This window comes from Sus scrofa, chromosome 1 (genome assembly GCF_054392235.1).
Source record: "Sus scrofa isolate SSC_HxYL_T2T_F1_AM1 chromosome 1, Sscrofa_HxYL_maternal_Yorkshire_Landrace_v2.0, whole genome shotgun sequence".
NCBI lineage: Eukaryota > Metazoa > Chordata > Mammalia > Artiodactyla > Suidae > Sus > Sus scrofa.
Window position 1 is genome coordinate 66786294 of NC_139383.1, and position 21832 is coordinate 66808125.

The 21832-nt window shown below is 35.7% G+C and overlaps 1 protein-coding gene and 1 pseudogene across 1 annotated transcript in view; one reads left to right on the plus strand and one right to left on the minus strand.

Annotated features, from left to right (window-relative positions):
- The window catches only part of LOC100515111 (uncharacterized), a 441565-nt gene that overhangs the window by 91354 nt on the left and 328379 nt on the right, over positions 1 to 21832 (plus strand). The gene's annotated exons all lie outside the window — the stretch shown is intronic.
- LOC100155246 (DNA sliding clamp PCNA pseudogene) overlaps positions 1950 to 21832 on the minus strand; it is a 64193-nt pseudogene continuing 44310 nt past the window's right edge.

The following is a 21832-nucleotide window of genomic DNA, read 5'->3' on the forward strand; positions in this document are numbered from 1 at the left end:
GCACTTCAGAAAGTCTTAACCAATGGGGATACACTTACTTCTGGCACTTTACCATTCAACCCTGACCAGACTCCATTTAGGGTATTGTCTTACCTCCTGGTTTCCACATTTTCAAAATCTTGTGAGTCCCTTTCTCCTTTCCAAACCTCAGAAGCCTCCATGCAAGTCATTCAGTATATTTGGGCCCATAATTCAGTGTCCCTAATGGAAAATCCTAAGGGAAATCACAGATAGACTTTAGAATTTAGTTAGGCATTTCAAGATTTCAAGGCCCATCTTATTTGTTAAAGATATTGTATCTTTTAATTTCTGCTACTTCCAGGGATGGAGAGATTTCTTCTTCAAGAAGATCATTAATAGCAAATGCCCTTTCAATGTTTTTATGTTTATGTAATATCAGGATGGTAACAATGTTTCTGTGGAGCATAGGGACAAAGAAGGACTAGAGAAAATGATTAACTTTTACTTTTTAACATCTTTGCTTTCACTGCTTACAATGAGCATGTATTAATTTTCTTTCTTTTTTAAAATGTCAATATTTATTAAAGTATAATTTACATATAATATAGTACAATTGGATTAGTTTTGACAAATGCATATAGTTTTGGAACCATCACCATAGTGCAGATATAAATATTTTCATCACTCCAAAAACATGTATCAGGGCCCTTTGCAGCCAATCTCCTTCTCTATGCTTCAGGCAAACTGCACAGAGGGCACAGGAAGTTCTAGGGTCCAGTAACTAGAACTAAGTGCAGGTGCAAAAAAAACCAAACCAGTCATTTAATCCACCAAACCACAAAATGCACAAGAAAAAGAACTGCAATAAAGGAATTCTCACTGTGCAGCATGCCATTTTGTGAACTTGTAGCACAACTACCGCTGGGCCTTCTCACTTTCTTGGTTGAATTCAACACCTATGGAATTTAAGCCATCTTCATCCTTTAAGGGAATAAGTCCCCCAAAAGGAGGCTTACACTAGAGAAATTATTTTTGCACAAACATACTCCTTGGGCCCTATCACACATCTACAAAAAAACTTGCAATACTCCTGTATAAGGCTCCCTAGGCTAAGGAAACACTGCTCTATAACAATGCTAGTCTTACAAAGCCCATAGAACTTTTAGGTATATTAAGCTTCTGTAAAGTGTTAGTTTCTGCTAACAAAAATGACAATAAACTATATAAGGTTTGTTCTACTCTCCCCTTTTCACTTCTTGAGCTCAAGTCAGAATACCAACATAAGTTTGGCAAAAGTATTTTGTCACCTACTGTAGCTGAAATACTTTTTATTGCTATATCTAATTCATAACAAGCTGACTGAAAAAAAAAAAAGCACATTTACATGAAAAAGTTGCTTGAATTGTGAATTCCCTAGGATACTTGCAAACATTGTGGTCCAAATGAAGGCTCTGTCCTGGGATGCTTGAAATTCAAATGACTTTTATTTAAATTGAAAACAGGAGTTCCCATCGTAGCGCAGTGGTTAACGAATCTGACTAGGAACCATGAGGTTGCAGGTTCGGTCCCTGCCCTTGCTCAGTGGGTTAATGATCCGGCGTTGCCGTGAGCTGTGGTGTAGGTTGCAGACGCGGCTCGGATTCCGCGTTGCTGTGGCTCTGGCGTAGGCCGGTGGCTACAGCTCCGATTTGACCCCTAGCCTGGGAACCTCCATATGCCACAGGAGCGGCCCAAGAAATAGCAACAACAACAAAGACAAAAAAAAAAAAAAAAAAAAAAAATTGAAAACAATACTTAAAACTTCATTTAGAGTCAAAATCTTTTGGTTGTAAAAATCATTAATGAGAGTTTCTAGGTTAAAGCAGAAGTATTTCTAGGCTAACAAGACCAGATTTGACTTTGGACTTTATTCTTTAAACAAATTGTAGAGAATGGAGGAAAAAAACAGGTTATTTACAGAAAACAATATCTACATATGTTCAGCTGGTATCTCCGAAGCAGTTCTCAAAGAGCTTAGTTTAATTTTCTTGGAATTTAAGAATGTCTAAGAGCCTTCTTCATCTTCGATCTTGGGAGCCAAATAGTGCTTTAAATGTCCCATATCAGCAATTTTATACTCTACAACAAGGGGTACATCTGCAGACATACTGAGTGTTGCTGTAGGAGAGAGTGGAATGGCTTTTGTGAAGAAGTTCAGGTACCTCAGTGCAAAAGTTAGCTGAACTGGTTCATTCATCTCTATGGTAACAGCTTCCTCCTCTTTATCAACATTACTCATTTGTGACAACTTAGCATTTCCATTTCCAAGTTCTCCACTTGCAGAAAATTTCACTCCATCTTTTGCACAGGAAATTACAACGGCATCTCCAATATGACTGAGATCTCGGTATATACATGCAAACTCACCAGAAGGCATCTTTACTACACAGCTGTACTCTTGTTCGGGAATTCCAAGTTGCTCAACATCTAAATTCATTAACTTCATTTCATAGGCTGAAACCTTTTCTTGATTTGGAGCTTCAAACACTAGTGCCAAGGTGTCTGCCTTATCTTCAACCCTTAGTGTAATGATGTCTTCATTGCCAGCACATTTTAGTGTTTTGGACATGCTGGTGAGGTTCACACCTATGGCCAAATTGCGGTCGCAGCAGTACGTGTGGAAGCCCTCAAGCCCTCGGAGTGCAGGGTGAGCTGCACCAAAGAGACATGAGATGATTCCATGCTCTGCAGGTTCACGCCACTGGAGCTGATGTCCCAACAGACCTTGTTGATGAGGTCCTTAAGCGCCTCCAGCGCCTTCTTCAGGATAGAGCCCTGGACCAGGCACCCCTTGAATATGGTGGCAGAATCACAACGATGCAGCTACAGGTGGAAGAAAGAAGGAAGGAGTAGTGGCTTATGCTTCAGAAGTTGAGAGAGAGCAGGAAAATACAGCAACAGAGCCTGACCTGGAGGATGCACACTCAATTTTCTTTTTGGAAAAAAAGAAAAGGTTGATGAATTAATCTTTTGAAACAATCATAAAATTATAAAAGTTGGAAGTACAGTGGAAAGAAATCTTTTAAAGCCCTGAAGCATTTGAGAATAAGTTGCCAAACTGAAGACCCACCATTCCTGAATACTTTAGTGTATATTTCCAATAAATAAGGGTATTTCCTCATATGACCACTGTACAACCATTAAAGTCAGGAAATTAACATTCATAGGTAACTACATTAAATGTCCATACCCCATTGAAATTTTAGCAATTGTCCCAGTGATGTCTTTCATAGAAAAATCTTTGGTTCAGAATCACATGTTGCATTTAATGTCATATATCCTCAGTCTTCTTCAGTTTGTAATAATTTTGCAGCTCTGATTCGACCCCTAGCATGGGAATTTCCACATGCCATGGGTACACCCCTAAAAAGACAAACAAAAAAAGAATGAAATAATACCATTTGCAGTAACATGGATGGACCTAGAGATTATCATACTAGGTGAAGTAAGCCAGGCAGATAAAGGCAAGTATCATATGATATCATTTACATGTGGAATCTAAAATTTGACACAGATAAACTTATTTAAAAAACAGAAACAGGCTCACAGAAATAGAAAACAAAGGGGAAAGGAATGGTGGAGGGATAAATTAGGGGTTTGGAATTAGCAGAAACAAACTACTATATATATATAATAGATAAACAACAAGGTCCTACTGTATAGCACAGGGAACTATATTCAATATTCTGTAATAAACCATAATGGGAGAGAATATTTTATTAAAATAATAAACTGGAGTTCCCGTCATGGCACAGTGGTTAACAAATCCGACTGGGGACCATGAGGTTGCGGGTTCGATCCCTGGCCTTGCTCAGTGGGTTAAGGATCTGGCATTACTGTGAGCTGTGGTGTGGGTTGCAGGCTTGGATCCCGCATTGCTGTGGCTCTGGCGTAGGCTGGTGGCTACGGCTCCGATTAGACCCCTAGCCTGGGAATCTCCATATGCCGTGGGAGTGGTTCAAGAAAGAAGGCAAAAAGACAAAAAAAAAAAAAAAAAAAGCAAAAAAACCCCCAAAAAAACCCAAAACCCATAATGGAAGAGAATATTAATATATATATATAAAACTGAATCACTTTGATGTACACCAGCAAAACATTGTAAATCAACTATACTTCAATCTTTTTTTAATTTTTAAAAGACTATCACCAGTGAAAATCAAAATTGTGTATCACCCAATAATATGCAGTGAGAAGAACAGTGTCACTTCTTCAAAGAATATTTTTGATATTCCTGCCAAAGATGCACAGCTCGAATCTAATCATGGGGAAACATTAGACAAATCCTAATTGAGGGATATTCTACAAAATAACTGTCCTATAATCCTCAAAAGTTTCAGGTCATGGAAAAGAGTATGGAGATTCCTCAGAAAACTAAATATAGAACTAACGTACGATCCAGCAATCCCACTCCTGGGTTGTATCCATGTCTTGGCTATTGTGAATAGAGCTGCAAGGAACATGCGGGTGCATGTGTCTCTTTTAAGGAAAGTTTTGTCCAGATATATGCCCAAGAGTGGGATTGCTGGGTCATGTGGTAGTTCTATATATAGATTTCTAAGGTACCTCCATACTGTTCTCCAAGGGTTTAATCTCTAAAATTATACTAACAACTTATACATCTCAACAGCAAAAAAACCCAACAACACTGTATCTTTTTAAATTAGTGTTTTTTTCTTTTCTTTTCTTTTTTTCCCCCAGATCTATACCCAAGAGTAGAAGTGCTGGGTCATATGGGAGTTCTATTTAAAGTTTTTATTTGTTTGCTTGTTTGTTTGTTTTTGAGAAACCTCCATACTGTTTTCCACAGTGACTGTACCAATTTACATCCCCATCAACAGTATATGAGGGTTCTCTTTCCACATCCTTGCCAATATTTGTTATTTGTTGTTGTTTTGATAATAGCCATTCTGACAGGTGTTGGGTGATATCTCATTGTGGTTTTGACTTGCATTTCCCTAATGATTAGTGATTCTGAGCATCTTTTCATGTGCCTGTGGGCCATCTGCATTTCCTCTTTGGAAAAATGCCTATTTAGTTCTTCTGCCCATTTTCTTTTTCTTTTTTTTTTTTTTTTTTGTCTTTTTGCCATTTCTTGGGCGGCTCCCGCGGCATATGGAGGTTCCCAGGCTAGGGGTCGAATCGGAGCTGTAGCTGCCAGCCTATGCCAGAGCCACAGCAACTCAGGATCTGAGCCGCGTCTGCAACCTACACCACAGCTCACGGCAACGCCGGATCGTTAACCCACTGAGCAAGGGCAGGGACCGAACCCGAAACCTCATGGTTCCTAGTCGGATTCGTTAACCACTGCGCCACGACGGGAACTCCTCTTCTGCCCATTTTCTAATCGAGTTGTTTGTTTTTTGATGTTGAGTTGTATGAGCTTTTTATATATGTTGGATATTAACCCCTTATTGGTCATATCGTTTGCAAATATTTTTCCCATTCAGTGGGTTTTCTTTTTGCTTTGCTGATGGTTTCCTTTGCCATGAAAACACTTTTACTTTAAATAGATTCCATTTTAAAATTTTTGCTTTTATTTCTTTTGCTTTAGGAAGGAGATTCCAAAAAATATTGTTTCTATTTATGTCAAAGAGCATTCTGCCTATGTTTTCCTCAAGGAGTTTTATGGTATCTGGTCTTATATTTGGGTCTTTATCGATTTTAAGTTTATTTTTGTCTGTGATGTTAGAGAATGTTCTAATTTCATTCTTTTACATGTAGCTGCCCAGTTTTCCTGGCATCGCTTATTTAAGGGACTGTCTTTTCTCCATCGTATATTCTTGCCTTCTTTGTCATAGATTAATTGACCAATTTTAAAGCTCTCTCTCACTCTATTTTCCTGAGATTAGACATGAATAGATGAACATCCCCGATGACAGCCACTAATGTGAATAGATGGATTGAGGTAGTTCTCAACTGGGAAAATAGGAGAAGTTAGGTCTTTATAGGAGAAACCAAGACTGAGGTGAAATATGATAGCAGAAACAGTAGGTGAATGCTGGACAGACCTCAGACAGGACTATATGTCAAGGAAACATGTGGGAAGGGATGGCTTTGTGTAGACAAACAGGCCAGTAGAAGAATCCAAGAACTCTGTAGTTGAATTTTCAGAGGTAGAAAGTTTTGTTTTTTGTTTTGCTTTTTAGGGTCACATCTGCAGCATATGGAGGTTCCCAGGCTAGGGGTCAAATCAGAGCTGTAGCTGCCAGCCTACACCACAGCCACAGCAACACAGGATCTGAACCGCGTCTGCAACCTATACCACGCCTCAGTGGCAACTTTGGATCCCTAACCCACAGGGCAAGGCCAGGGATCGAACCTGCGTCCTCATGGATACTAGTCAGATTCCTCAACTGCTGAACCACGACGGGAACTCCCAGAGGTAGATGGTTTATATAGGAGTTCCCTTGTGCTGCAGTATATTAAGGATCTGGCATTGTCACTGCTGTGGCTAGGGTTTAGTCTCAGACCCCAGAACTTCCACATGTCACAGGCATGGCCAAAGAAAAAAAACAGATTTATGTAGAGGAATTTTTAGAAGAGTTAGAATGGTGGCAAAAGGTGGTCAGTATTGCTGTTCTTTTTTTTTTTTTTTTTTTTACAGGTTAGCTGTTATTTATTTATTTTTACATATTTCTTTATTTATTTTTATTACTCAATGAATTTATTACATTTATAGTTGTACAATGATCATAACAACCCAATTTTATAGCACTTCCATCCCAAACCCCCAGCACATCCCCCCACCCTCCAACCTGTCTCCTTTGGGAACCATAAGTTTTTCAAAGTCTGTGAGTCAATATCTGTTCTGCAAAGAAATTTTTCTGTGTCCTTTTTTCAGATTCCACATGTCAGTGAAAGCATCTGATGTTGGTGTCTCATTGTCTGATGTCAATTAGCATGGTAATTTCTAGGTCCATCCATGTTGCTAAAAATGCTGGTGTTTAATTCCTTTTAATGGCTGAGTAATATTCCATTGTGTATATGTACCACATCTTCTTGATCCACTCCTCTGCCGATGGACATTTAGGTTGTTTCCATGTCTTGGCTATTGCAAATAGCGCTGCAATGAAAATGGAGTACCTGTGTCTTTTGAGTCATGGTTTTCTCTGGATAGATGTCCAGGAGTGGTATTGCTGGATCAAATGGTAGTTCTATGTTTAGTTTTCTGAGGAATCTCCATACTGTTTTCCACAGTGGTTGCACCAATTTGCAATCCCACCAATGGTGTAATAGGGTTAGTATATCGGTTCTTGATTCAGGAGTGAATGGTATGACACAGTCCTTCACAAAGAGCAAATTCATTGTATTTGACAATCTAGGGCTTCCTGCTTCATCATTTATTTTTGAAAGGATCAGTCTTTGAATAAGCTGTAACCAAGGTCAGGAATAGTTTCTACCCTTCTTCTGATTTCTTCTTCGGTGTGCTGATATTTGCATACAATATTTCAGATGTGCAGAGAATTCAGGAAGGGATTGGGGCTGAAGACTGTGGGCTCATCAGTGACTCAATTGTAGCTCATTATCCAAATGCACCACTTCTTTGGGGATTCAGGTTTTAGAGCACTGTTTCTCATGGACCATCTGTATTAAAATGGCCTTAAATAGGTCTTAAAAATGGAGCTTCTATTACATCTAAGACCCCTAATTAAGAGTCTCAAGGGTGGAGGCAGGGACTGGAAATGCAAATTTTCAGCAATTTTCTCTTGCTGTCATAAGCACTCTCAAATTTGAGGTGCTTAGTAAGGTAAACAGCACAGCCAACTTGCTTAGAGCATTTTTTTTCTTTAAAATCTTCCTCCTTTACATAGTATTTTTCTTATGCTTTGCTTATGTGTTTTTTATTCACGAAGGTATCTATTTATAATGATAGCAAATAGTCCACCTTCTGAGTCTGGTACCAAATTTGAAGAGCTAACTTACAAGCAGTTCGGTATTCGACCCACACTGCCATCTAGTGACAGCTAGCTGCAGCAGAAGTACTTCCAACTTTGGGGAGTTTATGGCTGGGCAATTTCATCTTTTATTCAAATGAATCCACTTGCTGAATAGGTGCTGTTTTGAGTGTAAAATCATTGACATTCACATTTGTTAGTCTCACTGTCAGTTGGCCATGGCATTATGTTACAAGGTTGCTTGGTAGGTATTTAGTTTTTTGAATTTTCCCTCTTTATTTATGTTGTATCTGTCTGTTAAGTCATTCTGGTGGTGATTAATTATAACTTGCTTAGAACATCTTGAATACAAACCCTAGGTACTTACTAAGTAAGTAAATGTAATGATTTTTTATTGAAATCAAATAAGTTATAAGAAGTAATCTTTAGATACTTTTTATTAATTTAAGGGGGAACAATCTTATGACATTAGGAAAATATTGAGAGAGTACCAATCAGATTTTAATTAAATTGAAGCATATGAATTAATATTAACCTTTGTACATTTTACAATAAACTTACAGTAGTTTTATGGAATTGTCTACATTCTTGCAATATTAACATAAATCTTAAACTTCTAATAAATGTAAATGGTAAATTGACTATAGTATTGAAATATTACAGGAATTCCCATTGTGGCTCAGTGGGTTAAGACTCTGACTAGTATCCATGAGGATGTGGGTTCGATCCCTGGCCTTGCTTAGTGGGTTAAGGATCCAGTGTTGCTGTGAGCTGTGGTGTGGGTTATGGAGGAGGCCCGGATCTGGTGTTGCTGTGGCTATGACTGGCAGCTGTAGCTCTGATTCGACCCCTAGCCTGAGAATTTCTATAAGCCACAGGTGTGGCCCTAAAAAGACAAAAAAAAAAAAAAGAGGAAATACTATAGACCCATGAATTTAATATTATCTTGTGGTTATATAGGTGAAAATACCTATGGTTATTATTTAAGGCCTATTAAAATACTCACAGGTATGGTTACATAGTCATATTTATGTATATCAGTTATCCTATTATTTTCATATAAAGTATTTCTAATGAACTCTCAAGTGCATTTTGTTACTTTTATACAATTGCATGTTGGGATAGTTACGAAGAAAACTAAGTTTTGGATGATAAAATATTATACAATCCTTTTAAAATAAAAGTGTTGGACCTAGTAGAGATTGTTTTAATGATGGCTTCTGTTATTGAGATCTGGCCATAATTAGTCTAATATTAGAAAAAAGTTTTGAGCAACAAAAAGACAAGAATAAAGAATTTCAACAGGAATAATGAGTGAATGTTTCTTGCTTCTTTATTTTCTTGTAATAGTTGAAATTCCGGAAATTTCTCTATAAATTTTATTGTTTCTTTTGATTTTAAGAGCATCACAAGCTCATGACTTCGTTTTGTTCACTGCCATATCCCTGGCACCCAGAATACTACTTGGTATGTTATAGGTGCTTAATAAATATTGATTGGATGAATGAATGAATCAGAAGTGTTCAAACAATATGGAATGGAGCTCTTTAATTCCATAGAGATGATCACTGTTAACAATTTGCTGTATATTCCTCTAGGTTTGTAACACGTGCGTTTACCTATATTATTATGTACTGCTTTTTGGAAGGAGACTACAGTCCATGTACTTTGTGCAGCTTTATCTTTCACTTAATACATCTGTGCCTATATACTTGGTTTGTTATTAGTGCTTTTCTTTGCAAATATAGAGTGTGCTGCAACAAACATCTGCATATATGTATCTGTGTACACAAACATCTGTGTATGTGTATGTGTGTGTGTGTGAGTGTGCACAGATGTTCAGTTTAAGGATATATTCATGGAAGCGGATTGCTGAGTCAAAAGGAACGACCATTAAAATAACCAATATTGTTAAATTCCCTTCCAAAATTTTGTAACAATATGAGACCCTTTCCCCCTTAACTTTTGCTAATAATAAGTATAAATTTATCTTAACTGAAATGGAACTAAATAATCATTATTTAATCTGATGAATGATATCTCAACTCTGACTATTCCATTTTAGGAAAAACATTTATAATGGCAAGATGCTTAACCTCCTTTATGATTTATGAAATTATGGATATTTCAATGGTGGACTAACTTTTACACTTAGATTTTAATTAAAGTTCTACATTATCAAATAGTTTTTATTTGTTTAAGCTTTAATTGAGTTATGTTTGAAAGCTCCAAAATATAAAATAATAATTCACAGCACTCACACAATTTCAAAGATTATTGTAATTCATTTTGCAGATCAATTTTGCAAACTCAAACTCTCAGCATAAATATTATTTTACAAGTGACATTCATTTAATCCTTAAACAGCTTATGTAGTTTTGTGGGGGAATTTTTTTTTTTTTTTCTTTTTAGGGCTGCACCTGTGGCATATGGAAATTCCCAGGCTAGGGGTTGAATCGGAGCTGTGGCCACTGGCCTACACCACAGCCACAGCAATGCAGGATCCGAGCCGCGTCTGCGACCTACATCACAGCTCATGGCAACACCCAATCCTTAACCCACTGAGCGAGGCCAGGGAGGGAGCCCTCATCCTCATGGATACTAGTCGGATTGTTTCTGAGGAGCCACGACGGAAATTCCCATTGGGGAAAAATTTTGCATTTTATAAAAATAGATTAATTAATAAGAAGAAAGATATCAATCTTACTTTGCAGTCTTACTGAAAATCATTAACACTGATACTTGTTAGTCCTATTTCCTGTTTTCTAAAACATTGAACAAATAACACTAAATTGTAAGAAAAGGTACAGATAAAAACAAGACATTTTTGGTGTGCTTATTTTCTTGGACTTGCAGTTTGGTGAGAAGGGTGACTGGAACATTTGCATCTTGTATTGCATAATGAGACCAACGCAAAATGATTGCAACTCATGTAAAAGACAGGGTGGCATGTTTTCAGTTTTAATGGGGACACTCAGAAAAGTTCCAATTCTTCCTGACATTTCTTATAGCCGAATAAACGTGGTCTAGGTTGGAGTGTCTATTATGAAAATAAGAGGAGAGCAAGTCAATTATACTTCAATGACTGAATAGCCAGGGGTCCTCATTAAAATGATCAGAAAGATTGCAGTGTTGCTTTGCTCTGTGTAGCCGATGATTAAGTTGTATAAGAATGACATGGCCTTTTGGGGCGCAAGTCAGAATGTGCCTTACTATTTGGAGCCGGAAATTGCTGACCCCTCCTAGAGTGAGATATGTACTACCTTGAGAAAGAAAATTATTTTTTCTCTTATCAGATGGTCGACTTAAGGTGAAATTCGTTAAGGTTATTGTATAAATTCGTTAAGGTTATTGTATAAAAGCTTTAATTTGCACTTTGCTGTAAAAAAAATGCCCTTTAATACGGTAATGATAAGAGATACTTGTCTTTACATTTTCTTCAGTCAATCAGGTCTAGTTTAGTGGAGTAATGTTTATATAATGCAAGTAAATGAATATGTTTAAGGAATTTTTAGTTTATGAATACACTGCTGTTCCTTTCCTTTTAAAAATGTTACTTACAAGTGGGGTTTTTTTTGTTTGTTTTTTGGTTTTTTTTTTTTTTTTGAGGGAAGAGGTTCAAATACTTTAAGGAAAATTGCTATTCCTGTTTCTCCTTTCCACTTGCACACAGAGACAATATAGCTTAACATAGCAACATAATTTAAGAAGAACAAAGCCACTGCTTAAGAGAATAGACCCTTGCTTGGTTTTGATATATATATTTTTTAACATTTGACTATAACAGCTTCAGATTCTAAGTCAGGTCTCAAAAATCAAGACACCAATGTAATTGGACTCCTCAGGTAAGCGTTGAATACACATTAAGGTACATAAGAACCCAAACCTTCATTTAGTTTAGTTTCTAATATTGTGTATTTTTTTTTTTTTAAATGAGAGATGATCTACAACATTTACAACAAGACTCAAGCTCATGGAATAAAGTGATTGAGTTTTTAATTCTTCGATAACAATAAAATGAACAATGATTGCCTTTTCTAATATTATCTATCCCTTCTCAATCAATGAATTGTATTTTAATTGATTACCTATGGTTGGCATATCATCCTAAGAAAGAAAGATTTACTATAAACATAAACCACACTAAATCATGTTAGAGCTATATCAGCTCCAGTTGGAGTGTATCAAATAAGGAAAAAAACTCAATGGTCAGATTAGATTAAATAATGAGCTCAAGATCTTTTTGTGTACATGAGATATGAGTACACACTTTTCCTTTTTTTTTCTTCCTTCCTTCCTTCCTTCCTCCCTCTCTCTCTTTCTCTCTCTCTCTCTTTCTTTCTTTCTTTCTTTCTTCCCTGTTGCTTACTTGATGGTCAACCCAGTAAAAATGGTCAAACCCATTTATTAATATAGATGTCATAAAAAAAGGACTATAGCTGCATTTTATTCTCAATTGGGTTCAAAATATCATTTACATTATAATTATCTAAGATAGATGTTTGATGTTTAATACTACATTATAAATGTTGTCATACTTAGGGTGGTGTTGTGGGAATTACAAATTTCAACCGATTTAAGTTTTGGGATTACTTTTTCTTGTATAAGTCAGGACTTTTATATTATAGTGTTATAATTTCACTTCTATGGAATAACCACACTGCAAAGTTGACTGCACTATCAAGCACGTTTCAGAATAGCAGAGAAAAACAGGGCTATCATGGTGCCCCCCCCTTTTTTTGGTGGCTATTCTGATGTGCAATTCACTGTGAAAGAAAGAACACAATGGTTTGCAGCCTGGATTAAAGGAACCCAATTATGTGCCTCTCAAATACACCGCAGAATTTAGCAACACACAGATTTATGATAATATTATTCTGTCCTGTAGTTTTCATTAAATTTATGCCCTCACCAAATAAAATTTGAAAAATGTCCATATCTCTTTTGTATACAAAGGCAATCAAATATTTATGGAAAGCATTAAAATAGATTCCTTTCCATAGCTACATCGCTTCTGGTTTTAGGATATAAAAGCTGTTTCCTTTACTGACAGATGTTGCATAGAATCAAGCAAATTGTTACAGAATCACTCTTCACAAAAGTGCTGGTTTAGGGGTGGCAAGGACAGATGCAAGGCCTGTATTTCCCCACATTATTCACAGTGTATATTATACATATACACACAGGAGCAGATACAACTATATCTAACACAGGCCCAGCCTCCCCAAGCTCACTCTCTCTCAACACACTCATGTACCTCAAAACCAAATTTTGATCAACATGTGGAATTATATTGTTTAACAACTGAGAGCGTATATGACACTGTCCTGCCATATATATGTCAGAAGAAACATTGAACTGAAACAGGATATAGTGTGGCATGCAGTTTGCTATGAATAAGGGTAAGAGGCATTGTCTAGGGTCAGGTCAGTGCCAAGTTCATCAGCACAGGTGAGAACTTAGCCTGGTGAGCATATGATAGAGAGGTCTGGAATAGACAGCTCTACCAGTATCCAAGAAAAATAAAGTAATATAATGTAGTTACTATGAATTCATGTTTAGACATTATAGATAGTATGTTGCATTAGTGATGGTTTGTAATTGTTGCAGTCTTGTTTTTCTGCTCTTTAAGTCAGCAGTGTTCTAGTATTGCCTATCATTTACAAATATTAGAAACCATTTTGATGGGGAATGTTCTTTATATTGATATACATGATCCGTGACTTAGGATGGGTTAATTTTTGATTTTTCGACTTTAAGATGGTGTGAAAGCATGCGTTCGGTGGAACCCATGCATCCAGTAGAAACCATGCTTTGAATTTTGAATTTTGATCTTTTCCCAGGCTAGTGATATGCAGTCAGATATTCTCTTTTGATGCTGGGCAGTGGCCACAAGCCTCAACTCCTAGTCAGCCATGTGATCACGGGGAGGAGGGGGGGGATACACTTACAACAATTCTGTTCCCATGCAACCATTATGATTTTCAGTTTTAGTACAGTATCCAATAATTACATGAACTCTTCAACACTTCATTATAAAATGGACTTTGTATTAGGTGATTTTGCCCTATAGTAGGATAATGTGGGCATTCTGAGCACTTTTAAGGGAGGCTAGGCTAAACTCTGATATTGTGTAGGTTAGGGTAATTAAATGCATTTTCAAACTACAGTATTTTCAGTTTGCAATGGATTTGTCTGGGTATATTAAGTCGAGGGAGATCTGGATAGTCAATAAGTCTTGGAAACAAATAAGTTGAACAGTTTCTTGATTGCAGGATTTCCGAAATTTTTAAGTATTCCAGCATTCATTTTGATTCTGGATAAGGGACTTAGGTTTTCTGAAACTTCTTTAGCCCCAGCCTCCTTCTTTTAGGAACAAGTTATTTTTGGTAAACAGTCTGGGAAACTGGTTGGAAAAGCAAAATAATGTCATTTGCAGCAACATGGATGGAACTAGAGACTCTCACATTGAGTGAAGTAAGTCAGAAAGAGAAAGACAAATACCAGATGATATCACTTATATCTGGAATCTTATATATGGCACAAATGAACATTTCCACAGAAGAGAAACTCATGGACAGACTTGTGGTTGCCATGGGGGAGTTGGAGGGGGAGGGAATGGGATGGACTGGGAATCTGGGGTTAATAGATGCAAACTATTGCATTTGGAATGGATAAGCAATGAGATCCTGCTGTATAGCACTGGGAACTATATCTAGTCACTTGTGATGGAGCATGATGGAGGATAATGTGAGAAAAAAATATATATGTATGTGTGACTGGGTCACTTTGCTGTTTAGTAGAAAATTGACAGAACACTGTAAACCAACTATAATGGAAAAAATAAAAGTAATTTAAAAAAAAAGAGAAAAGACTGTGGTCTCTCCTCTCCTCTCCCTCATTCCCATTCAATAAACAGAATTGGGGAGTTCCCGTCGTGGCGCAGTGGTTAACGAATCCGACTAGGAACCATGAGGTTGCGGGTTCGTCCCCTGCCCTTGCTCAGTGGGTTAAGGATCCGGCGATGCCGTGAGCTATGGTGTAGGCTGCAGACGCGGCTCGGATCCCGTGTTGCTGTGGCTCTGGTGTAGGCCAGTGGCTACAGCTCCTATTAGATCCCTAGCCTGGGAACCTCCATATGCCTCGAGAGCGGCCCAAAGAAATAGCAAAAAAGACAAAAAAAAAAAAAAAAAAACCAAACAGAATTGGTTGTGGGGAAAATTAACCTTCTCCATGTACTTACAGTGGCTCTCAACCCGGCTTCAGAGTAGAATCATTTGGAAAGATTAAAAGAATTTTTTTTAATTGTAAAAAACAACATATAAATTTTTTTATCATCTTAACTATTTTTAAGTGTACAGCTTAGTAGTGTTAAATATACGTACATTGTTGTGAAACAGATCTCCTGTATGCTTTAATCTTGCAGAACTGAAACTCTATATCTCTTAAATAACAACCTCCCTTTCCACCTCCCCTCAGCCCCTGTTATCTAGCAAGATTTTAAAAACAGATTCCCAAGAGAGATTGTGATTTAAGTTGTATGGGCATCAACATTTAAAAAGCTCTCCAGGTAATTTTACTATGAAGCTAGATTTGAGAACCACTGAATATTATGTTTTGGGGCATTTATTTGATTTAATCTAATACATTTGTATTAAGAGCTGGGATGCTGGAGTTAGAGCAATGCATAAATCAGGGTCTGGGGTACAGTCCACAGAGGAGATTGACAGGAAGACGGTGACAACCTGGTGCAAAATGCCCCGGTGGAGCAGTGAATAGGGACCCCAGGTAGTATCCAGGAGGGAGTGACTGTCCAAAGCTACTTCTGACTGAGCTAATATTTAAAATAGCCTGATGCTGAATTCAGGCAGAGCCTAGGGAAGGAATTTTACATACCAGGGCTGCTGACATACCAGGGCTGCTGCACAATTTAAATTCTGAGATGAGGGAAGACATAAATATATCATCTCAGTTTTAGACATTTGGCATTTTCTGCTCCTGATACTTATATCAAGCTTTCTAATGTGTGGTAATTTAGTACTTTTTCTATTTTCAAAACCCTTCCTAATTTTATTTTTGTATTCTTACAATGCATTATTTTAACGTATACCTGCGAGTGTAATTCCGTGTTGGGAAGTCTCATGGTTATAATTATTAAGTTGAATGAAAACTTGTCCTTTGATGTCGAGTTTCTTAAGTTATATAGATGATGAAACTAGAAAAAATGGAAATATTTCTAACTTAGTCTGAAATTTTTATTATCTATTTTTCTTTTACTGTCTTACTTGCATTTTAAAGGTAATACTGCTTTTCTCTCCAAATGTTAAAGATTTAAAGTATGGTCATAGCATATGAAGTTATATGCCAGATGTTTTTGCTGGGAAATTAATTTACTATAAAAAGGAACCGTAACTATCTCAAAATGACCTAATGCCAACATGAGCTTTCCATTCTGGGTATCCTCGGAATAATTGGCCTTTTAGTTGATTTGACTAACTGACAGCTAAGCCAGTAATAATTACCTATGGCATGCTTTACCTTTGGTTTTATATTAGAATACTCTGCTAATGAATGAATGTATGGTATCTTTAAACAATTATATTTGACTATATTTGAATGCTTTGCTCTTCATTTTAATAATTCTCTATGGAAATATGTTCACACATCAATAACTACAGAGGAGACTTTTTAATTTAATTAAAAGAAAAGCAGCACACCCATGAGCCCCTTTTATGGTTAAACAATTGTGACTTAAAATTGTATATTAATTTTGTCAATTTATAAGAATATCATTTCAACTTTATGACAAGCTTTCAGGTTTATTTAGGGACAGTCACAATCCATAATACTATACTGTTAATAACAGCTTTATGATGTTCTCCAGTAAACAGGGAATTCGAACCATTGGGAATCTTTTATTCATTTATGATAAGGGTTTTTAGTAGTAATGTTTTCTCAATAATCAGTAGGTCTAAACTGAGTCTTGTGGTTGGTCTTAGCTCAGTAGAAATGCCCTGTAAAGTAATATATGGACTTATTATATTGGCTAAATCAGAAGTGAGGTAAGTTGCTTTGAAGAAAAAAAATATTGGGCTACTATTATTTGTAATGATTCTATTTTTACTATTTTATTTCACCAAAATTTTATTGCAGTTGTGTATTTAATAGAGTTGTAATGTGAATTTGTCACAAGGGATTTTTAGTTAAGTATATACTCAGGAAAAAAATAGGTAACTGGAAAGAAATTTTAAATCTTAGGAAATGTATTGCTTACTTGATTAAAGTCTAGTTCCTGACAGACTGTGATGGTAGATTAAAAAAAATATATAGCATTTCCATAGAAATCTGAATGTTAAAGGTGAGTAATGCAAGACACTATGTATTGAGTTTAAAAGTCCTGCTGTATAGCACTGGGAACTATGTCTAGTCACTTATGATGGAGCATGATAATGTGTACATGTATGTGTAACTGGGTCACCATGCTGTAGAGAAAAAATTTTATTGGGGAAATAACTATTAAAAAATAATAAAAATATTCTATAGTCAAAAAAAAAAGTCACAGGAGGGTTCTATATAAATGGCTACCATGTGCGTTTTGTCTAGTTTTCCCTAATGAGAGGTCATTTTAAATTTATTTATTGATTGATTATAACAATGCATACTATTCTAGAGTCTGAGGGTTGTTAAACAGGAATTAAATGATCATATTTTGAGGAATTCTTTGCTAAAAGTATAGAATTATAGATTTACACAATATATTTATATCTCTAAATGTGTATATATGTGTATATTAATACGAATCTTAATATTGTTAGTGTATTACTAAGCTGTGCCTTATGACAGTACATTTTAGACATATTCATTTATATTATTACAAAGTTGTTTTTGAATATATAAGTAGAAAAATTATAATAATATTAATTCTTCATACCTATTAATTTAGTTTTGGATATTTAGAATGTGTAATAGTGTTCTCTACATGTATTTTATATTGTTTCTCTTGGGGTGGAAAGGACATTTCCTATTACTCAATCCAGTGGTTCTCAGTTAAGGGTGATTTTGTCTCTCAGAAGACATTTGGTAATGTCTGGAGATTTTTGATGGTCACATCTGAGGGGGTGCTACTGGCATCTAGTGGGTAGAAGCCAAGGATGCTGAAACAGTCTTCAGTACAGAGGGCAGCCCTGACGGCAGTCTTCCAGCCCCAAAGGTCAATAGTATTGAGACTGAGAAACAGTGACTGGGTCAGGCTGCCGATCTCTAATGTAGCTCATCTTTCTTGTGACAAAATAAGTTTCAGTATGTAGGAAATCAATAAGTCATAGTTATAGAGAACACCAGAGGATGTTTATCTCATTTTCCTCCTTCTTATTATGTATTATGTTAGGCATTTGTTTGAGACAGAAGGTAATGAAATTTGAAGGAAAGTTTCTAGATGAATATTCTTTTTAAGGTGACCATTGTAGGAAGCTAGAAACTTACTCTAGTAATTCAAATATCTCAAAAAATTTCTAGAAATGCCTTAAAACTACTTTAGGAAGGGCACAAAATTTTTTTTATCTTATTCCAGTATAAAAATTTGTGTTGATTTGATAATTTGTTCCATCAAATTTGGTTGTTGAAGATGTATTATTATATTTAGAATGGATAAGGAATGAGGTCTTACTGTACAGCACACGGAACTATATCCAATTTCTTGGGCTAGAACATGATGGAAGATAGTATAAGAAAAAGAATGTATAGATATGTATGATTAGGTTATTATGCTGTACAGCAGAAATTCACACAACACTGTAAATCAACTATATGCTAATAAAAATAAAATAAAATTAAAAAATAAAAGGAATAGAGAAAATAGAAAAAAAAAGATGTATGATCTTTTCTAAATCAAATCCTCTTGCAAAGACTGAGATTTGCCACTATTTAAAAGGGGAGGAATGTTCCAAAATGTTTTGTGCGATGGCAAATCATGGCAGTAAGTGCAGCCTCCTCAGACAACTCTGTCCAAGGCTAACATTATTTTGACTGTGCACCTTCTGAGTAGGATCGATTTTTAAAGGTCTAATTTAATTCTGTACTTTTCATGTGTCCAAATAGTGTTTATATAAAACATAAGGCTATCTGTATTTATGCTTATATTCTATTTTATGCTACAAATTCATTGTTGTTTTAAACCTGCAAATCAAGTGTGTTATTATTTTGTTAAAATAAAATTACAAACTGTAAGGAAACCTAACCTATACAAAGAGCTGTGACATAAAAATTTTATTAGGATCTCAGACAATGTCATAATCTCATGATAGAACATTTTTCATGGTGATAATCTTTGTTCTGAGTTTCATGTATCTTTTTCCTTAAATAATAAATATTCTTGGAAAAAATAACTTTTTATAGGATACTGGAGAAGTGTAGATAAAAGATTCAGTTTTAAAATTAATTTTATTTATATTCTTATAATTATTGGCAACTTGAATAATATGCTTCCTATATATAAAACTTTATAATTTTACTATTTTCTAAAGTCATCAGGTTATGGAGGTACATACTGGTGTTCAAATATGCAAGGAAAGAAATAAAAAGTTCTAAATCTTTTGCCTTAGATATTAGGACACAAATTCTTGAGTTGGGGTGAATATAAAAAGTATTCAAATTGCTGCATAATGATCTTATCTGTTTGTATCTGAATGTGACTAAAATTTTCACTTTTCATTAGTAAGCGATGGCCTTGAATAGTAGTCACCGAGTTTCTTGGCAGCTTTTTAGAGGGAAAACCTCTGTGATAGTAATAGTAGGTGATTAAATCATTTTCATATAACATAAGATCAGGATCTGAATATATGATAATGCAGCTGTATGTTGCTCCTAAATATGAATGCTATCATCTTACTATAGTCTTCATGGTTTTATGTCTAGATTTAAAAAAAATAGTAAAATGATTTTAAGTTCCTCTAATATATAATAATTTATATCTAGAATTATTTAATATGTAGCTTTTAGGTGCTACCACGTCTGTGTACTAAGGATCTTTAACAGAAATAAAGGGTATGAAAGAGAAACAAAATAAATATTTATTTTTGTTGACATAAAAATAAGTACAATGAACATTTCATGATATTAAAATACAAATGCATATTTGTATTTCAACACATTACTTACAGTGATATCTAGAAACTATTGGCATTTCATAGCAGTTTGTAATAAGAATATGAGATATAATAACATTTTTTATGAAAATTGTTTTTGAGGTAAAAATATCAATGAATTGATAAGCTTAAAAGTGAAACCAGAAGTTCCCTTCATGGCTCAGTGGTTAATGAACCAGACTAGGATCCATGAGGACACAGGTTCAATCCCTGGCCTTGCTCAGTGGGTTAAGGATCTGGCATTGCAGTGAGCTGTGGTGTAGGTTGCAGATGTGGCTTAAATTTCATATTGCTGTGGCTATGGCTGGCAGCTGTAGCTCCAATTCAACCCCTAGCCTGGGAACCTCATATGCTATGGATGCGGCCCTAAAATAGCAAAAAAAAAAAAAAAAAAAAAGAAAAGTGAAACCACCTATAAGTGTATGGAAAGCCAAATTAAATAGATTTTTGATGCGTTTCCTTAAAATCTCAGGTAGTTTTGAACCCTTCCATGGAAATATGAGATATAAAAAGTGGAAAATTGAATTAATTTAGCAGTTTTAACTTTGATGTGTGAGATGATTCTGGGAAAAAAATTTGAGAGCAAGGTATGATGAAAAACTGACAAGTTGTAAAGTGAAATGTTCAAAACAAAATCCCCAAATTATTTTTCACATGGGGAGAAATTTCTGGAGAAATGGCCTACATTCAAACACCAACTGGAAACAAAATTAAATCTCTGGTCAGTTGACTCATTGTCTTGTGTACTAACAACCTATCTGGGTTGAGTGGTTACCCTTTTCTTGGTTGTAGATACACAAGATGAAATGTGCAAAATTCTATCATAATTATTTCCAAGCAATTGAGGTCTTCAGAGTCAGATTCCAGGGTGATTACTCTTTTCACTTGATATCAGCAGGCTTTTCTTCTAGTGTAGACACCCATATCCTTTATCTTGACTATCTTCCAGGCCTTATTTTTTTCATGAAAAGTTCAGTTTGGAAAATGTGAGAGGTATTTGTGGAATCATAGAAAATTAATGTTATATGAACTAGGCTGATGCTAGGAAATCAAAGCAATTTTAGCAATAATTATTTAAAAGGGGATATTGCAAACTGACTTAAGAGTGTTTGTAAGGAAACATGATATATGAATTCCAATTCTGTTCAAGCTCATTGGTGCAATAATAATCACTTTCTAAAACCAGTAGAGGAGGCAGGCTTCACTTGTTCCTTCTGTGATAGCAGACCATTCACATGTAAATTCATTTAGGTCAGTATCTGCAGGTTGAAGGGCTGCTCTCAATGCATTTCTAACACCATCGTTAGATGTTACCATTGAAAAATGAGAAAAGGTCATATTTGTCATTCCCCAAATGTGTACAATTAACATGAGGGCTTACAAGAGAATACCAATTTAAAATTTATCCTCTTCCTAAAAAAGAAAAACAAGTTGGAAAATTGAGGCAACTTTTGCATTTCTTAAAAAAGGAATAATATCTAGATTTTCAAAGCCACAGAAGTCTCCCTCTTTAAATCTTTAGATTTATAAGAATCTTACAGCAACAGATTTACAGGGGTTTAAGGGACGTGATCCAATTCCCCATCCGGTGTTTAACATCCCCACCACAACCTTACAATTAAGACCTTACTTTCCCACCACAACCTTACAATTAAGAGCTTGGCTGGTCTCAGGCTTGAACACTGCCTGTGAAAGGGAATTCACAACTTCTTGACGCAGGTCATGCTGTTTGGGGGCACTTTTTATAATTTTTCTGACTAAATCCAGATGTTAAGTATGCAATCTCAAAAAACC